Below are 6135 nucleotides of genomic sequence, written 5' to 3'. Positions count from 1 at the left end.
CTTTAATCTCGGGGAGAGCTCTACGGGAACAACTGTGTCTCGTTATGTCCGTTTTTTCAGAAAAGTGAACTGACTTGTCCAGGGCCTCCTGCTTGGCACGGTGACCACATTTCCTGTTTGTCAAGAGCACCAGTGTCCCAGCTTGATTACCAATGCCACTGGCTTTTGCTCTCAAAGGTAGTCTGCCTGGCCGGGGAGCCACCCATCCCTCCAGCCAGGGTTCCCGGAGCAGCTCAGAAAGGAAGCTATTTGGCTGAGCGTCAAAGACCCAGACGGAGTTCAAGGCTGCCTGTGAGCACAGTACAGGCTTCACTTTAAAAACGGGTCTAGCTCCGGGGCAGGCATTTACCATACCTGAGGGTGTGTTGCAAGCCCAGAGAGACGGCCCAGAAAGCTGTCTTTGTTTTGTTTATTGAGACAGCATCCCCCTGTGTAGCCCTGGCTGGCCTGGAACTCATGATGTAGACCAGGCTGGCCTTGAACTCACAGAGATCTGTCTGCCTCTGCCTCTGCCTTAGGAGTAAAGGCTTGCACTACCACACCCAGCTGAGAAAGCAGTTTGGGTGCATGTGATTACCCTCTGTCGACTCTTGCACCATCCTCTGTACCCTGGCTCAGTGGTTCAGAACCTCCCGACCCCTAGACCAGATTCCAGATGCTCCATCTCTCCCAGCTGGCTGTGTGGCAATCTTCTAGGCAGACACTCTTGTCCCAGTGTACAGAGGGTTGAACCGAGCCCTTGCTCACGTTTGTAGGATGTCTCTAGAGAAGTCTGTCTCCATGTAGGCTGCGATCCCTGCTCCAGGCTCCACGCCTGATTTAAGGATCGGACTCAGTTTCCTCTGGAAAATGGAAGGAAGAGAAGAGCGCTAGGATCCAGGGGTGAGCCCCGCCCCCCGCTTCTCATGTCTTGCTCTTCTGATTTTCTGGCGTCCCCTGCCCGCCTCCCAGGCTGTGCCAGGAGTGCAGGGGTTAACCTCGCCAGAGCCCTAATTACCGTGCGGGATGCAGAGCAAATGACTCCCAGCTGGGGAAGGAAGGGGAGCTGCCGCTGACACCGGTTGCCTGGGATTCTCCTGCAAACCAAGCCCTAGGCCTGTATACTCCAGGTCTCTGCTGCCCTGACTTGACCTTTACAGACTAGGGCAGGGAGGAAGGTTAATGGGAAGGAGGTATTTCTGAGGAGGTGTCGAGGATACAGGCTGAGATGGGGTGCTTCCCACGTGGGGCAACCTTCTGTGATGTCCAGTGAGCAGAGAATCCTGGGCTGGGTGAGTGGGCTGGCTACAGCTATCAGCCCTTCCTGGGCAGCATGCTTCCTTGAACTCCAAAGTCTGGCTTGCTGGCCAGTTTATTCCTCTGCTCATTGGCCCCGTCTTCCCAGTCCATCCACCCACAGCTGCACAGGTCCATTAATCCAGCTGCCTAGATGCCTATCCCCTCCCACCCACCTCCTCACTTCCACCCATCCATTTACCCACCCACCCACCTACCCATCTGTTGATTTAAACCTATACCAGTCATCCAGTCACTTACCACTCACCCTCCCCCTACCCATCCACAGATGCTTCTGTTCCTCAGACATCCGCTCTCTCTTCCCGCCTGCACCCCTGACCATTACCTGTTCACCCACCCAGTTTGTATCCTCACACTCAACTATTCATTCTTCTTTCCATCTGATGACTCCCTTACACAGACCTACTCTTGGCTTCTGCTGGTGACCACATCTCTGAGCCAGTGCGCGCATGCCCGCGTACACACACACACACACACACACACACACACACACACACACACACACAAACAGCCATGCCCACTGATGGGCCACTCAGGCCATCTCTCAAGCTAGATTGAGGCCATCTCTCAAGCTAGATTGCCTATGGTCTGGCCTCCACGTGGGCATCTGTTTGCCAGGCAGCGCTCGATGAGATGCCTACTTGGTAGGTACTCCTGCCATGTTTGGGGAATGTCCAGGGTTGTCACAAGTAAAGGGTCAGCATCCTTTCACCTGGATACAACCTCATGAAGGCAGGCCTCTGCTTCTCAGGGACTAGATTCCCACAGGGCTCAGACCCGCATGGACACCTCAGAGGGAGGGGGCAACATTTTGGGGGCCCCAAAAGTTTTGTGCTGTGAGATGTCATTATATCTAGGGGATACGGCCTGAGGCCAAGGGGGTGGCTGCACCCCATGCTCTCCCTTTTAAAATCTAGGATACTTTTTTTTTCCCCTAAGACAAGGTCTCACTATACAGTGTTGGCTGGCCTGGAACTTACTATGTAGACCAGGCTAGCCTTGAACTCACACTTGCTGGGATTAAAGGCATGTGCCACTATGCCCAGCCCCAGGATACATTTCCTTCCTTCCTTCCTTCCTTCCTTCCTTCCTTCCTTCCTTCCTTCCTTCCTTCCTTTTTTTTAACTATTTGAATTTTTTAAAAATTTTATATGTATAGGTGTTTTTCCTCCCTGTACATCTGCACACCATGTGTGTGCTTGGTAACTGCCGAGTCCAGAAGAGGATGTTGAATCCCCTGGAACTGGAGGTACAGATGGCTGTGAGGCATCGTGTGGTGCTGGGAATCAAACCTGGATCCTCTGGAAGAGCAGCAGGGCTCCTAACTCCTGCGTCATCTCCCCAGCCCCTGCCCTGGAATGCATTTCTAAGGCAGGCAAAGTCAGGTTCATATCTCAGCACTGCCTGCCACTGGCAGTGTGACCTTGAGCCCCGGGCCTCAGTTGGACAAAGTATGGACGTCACAGCTGGCCCTGCGGTCGCGGCCAGGGAGAGGTGGCTGCTGTGGTCGTTTACCTTTCCCCAGGGGTCAAGTTCAACCTGTGTGTGCCAAGGGAAGAGCTGCTGGCAGCATCCCTGGGCTAGGACTTGTGGGGACTGTCGGGGAAGGGTGGGTATGGCTGCTTTCCCTGGGGGTAGAGCCTCACTGAGGAAGACCAGAGTCTAAAATCCTGGTCAAAGGAATCAGCAACGCATGACACTGGCGGAGAGGATTCTTGTGTCTTGGGGGAGATGGAGCTGGGTTTGGGAAAGCAAAGAGGTGGCGGTGAGCTTGGGCACACCTGAGGATGTTTGTGACCAGGCCAGTTAGAAGATGAGCTGCCTGTCTGTCTTACCTACCGCGGAGGATGGAGAGGAGAGAGGTACTGAGGCATGGAGAGAGAGGCTAATGCCCTGCCCCCCCCCAGCCCCCAGTGTGACACAGGCCAGGCTGGATTGTGCACCTAAGACACCTGGCCCTGGGGTGACTCGGGTTCCTTTATTAACTGCTGGTGTTTCTCATTCCCTTGCCGACCTTGAAGGCTGGAGCTGTTCTGAGAGCTAGGAGGCCTTCTGGGACTTTCTGGAAGGAATCTTTGGCCTCTTCTTTCTCTCTCCTGTCCAAGAACCCCAAGAATCACCTTGGTGGGGAGTCTTGGGGTCCACAGTAGACTACTGGGGACACTGATGACAGAGGATGGACCCTGTTAGGGCTACAAAGCAAGGGGAAGCCCTGGGCTATCACCACACACCCCAGGGTGGCCTTTAATGTGAGCTGTACCTTCTTGCTCCAAAGGGACTATAAAGGCAGCCTGACAGGAAGGTCACAGGGAGCTGTTACAATTCCAGGAAGGCTTCCTGGAGGAGGAAGAGGCTCTATGGATACAGGTTTAGGAGGCTGTGCAAGCTAGAAGCCCGAAAACCAGGCCGGGCACACACCAGGCATTATGTGTGGCATGTGTGTGTGTGTGTGCATGTGGCCACCGCTATGAAGCGTTATCTGAAGACTGACACCTCAGAGCTGCAGGGTGGTGGTGGTGGTGGGGGAGAGGGGGAGGCTGGTGACCGCAGATGAGTGCCTGTCTGTCTCTCCTAGCTGCTTCTCAAGCCTGGGTGTGAAGGGGTTCTTGAGGGCTACGGGGCCAAGACAGGAGGAGTTAATCCCAAGGGTTTCATGGAGTGTGGAGCTCGAGGCCCACAGAGCGCAGCTCAGACGCAGCTGTCATGCCGGAAACGCCTCTGGAATTCCAGGCTCTGGGAAAAGGGCGAGAGCTTGGATGCGTTTTTCTCTCGAGGAGCCTTCTGGGCGGCTCAGCTCTGGTTCCTAGCTCCCTGGTCCGCAGGGAAATGGGGGTGGAGAAGGGACTCCCCCCACCCCACTGGTTCTCTTTCTCTAGGAGAACAAGACCTGGGGTGGGGGCAGGGGGCTGAGGAAGGATGTAGGGCTGGTTCCTTGGCCCCACCCTGAGGAGGACAGATAGATGGATGGACACAGGGGAACATGGGGGGGGGGCGGTCTGAGGCGCCTACAGTCCCAGAGGGTGGGAAGGACATCAGAAGGGGTCAGGGCCAGGTGACCCATTGTCCCCTGGGTGATGGGACTGAATACTTCCAAGCTGGCCAGGCCCAGGATGGAAGGGTGGGGAGGGGTCCACATCCAGGAGACCTTTGTTCTTTACTTGAGGGGGTGGGTGGGAGGGGAGGGGCTGGGGGACAGGAAACACATTAAGAGTAGGACAAACAATAGCCTATTCTCTATGGTTCAGCCTGGCTGGAGAGATAGGCCCTTGGGCTGTGGGCCAGGCATGGGCCCTGATCATCACCAACGTTGGTCCTTGCAGCCTGGCCTAAGACATGCTCGCGGAGGCTTCTTCACCCTTCCCGTGGGCTCTTGCCCGTGGAGTTGACGGTTTCAAGTGCAGGAACAGAACCCGGTGGCACTCTTGGGCCAGCCCCTGGTTCAGCCAGAGACACCCCAGCCCCTGCCTCCACCCCCACCAGGCTGGCTGGCTCCTGGCTTCCTGTTCTCTTTGCCGAAGATGGGAGGAGGATGGTCAGGGCTGGACCCTGCTGCGCGGGGCTGGCGGGCTGTCTGTCTGCGTTCGTTCTTTTTTATCCTCCCAGCCCATTGTCCGGTGAAGGCACGGAGCGGAGGGCACGCGGAGACTTCCTCTTCTGCCTCACATTCCTGGGCAGTGCGAACACCGCCCTGGAAAATGGGTCTGTGGTTCCTCACAGCACATGAAAGGCTCCAAGATCTCACACACACACAGTCCTTACCCTCTTCCTGCCAGTCATCCAGTGTTGGAAGGAGTCCCCACGTGTGGTACCCACGTCCTGGGGCAGGAGTCGCTGAGCATGTCTGGTGGATGTCTGTTACACACATCCTTTGGGTGGCAGGGAGCTCACCACTTTCCTGAGAGGGCAACTCCAACCAGGCAAGGTGTCTCCCTGAAACAGCAGAGTTCAACCCCACCCCTCCGTCTTCTGCTCGCTGTCGCGCCCTCCACCTCAACTGTCACACACAGAGATGACCCTGACGTTCCTTTCAAGTGTCCGAAGGCCTGGCTCCAGCTAGTCCCAGCTGGGACTCTTGGGCAAGCTTCTTACCCTCCCTTGCCTCAGTTTGTTTGTCTGTAAAATGGGACGAATAATGCCTACCATCAAAGCAGCAGCCTGGGAAAGCTGTTTTACAAACGCAGGCTGGGGTGTGCCTCACGGTAACCGGTAACCGCAGCCGCCCAGGCTTCGAGTCTTGTCATGGACTTCACTGTCGCACAGGCACAACAGACTCATTAAGCACCAGGTCAGGGGATGCAAGAGAGCAAAGCCGTTGCCTTTGAACTCAGGAACTCACACTCCCATCTGGCCGAGGGGAACGCGCAGCTTCTGTGGGTTTTCTGTGTAGAGAACCCTCTGTGAAACCATAGAGACTCCCACAAGGATGAGTCTCTCACGGGTGAGGCGAGTGGCCCAGAGTGGGGTTGTGACTTGCCTGAGGTCCCACAGCACCTCTCAGCGGGGGGCATGGACCAGCTAGTGGACAGCAGGCCCTCAAGGGTTAACCCTGTTAGCTGGAGCCCGGAGCAGGAGGGGGAGTCTCGTAGGGAGGGAGGAGGGTGGGAGCGGGCAGTCCTTCCTTCTGGGTCTCTAAGGCTGCCTTGGTGGGCAGCGTGAGCTCCAGCTAGCCTTGTGTTGACTCAGCGAGCTCTCCTGCCAAGGCTCGCTGGCCGGAGCCCCCACGGGAGGGAGGCTCAGGCCACATTCTTAGCCTGCCAGAGCCGGCGGGGGAGGGGGAGGGGGTGGGGAAGAGTGGCTGGCACCTCCTGGTGGAGACTGTGGGCTGGGGAGGCCTCCGGG

Source organism: Peromyscus leucopus, chromosome 20, assembly GCF_004664715.2.
Source record: "Peromyscus leucopus breed LL Stock chromosome 20, UCI_PerLeu_2.1, whole genome shotgun sequence".
NCBI classification, from domain to species: domain Eukaryota; kingdom Metazoa; phylum Chordata; class Mammalia; order Rodentia; family Cricetidae; genus Peromyscus; species Peromyscus leucopus.
Note: the sequence above shows the minus strand (reverse complement) of the source record.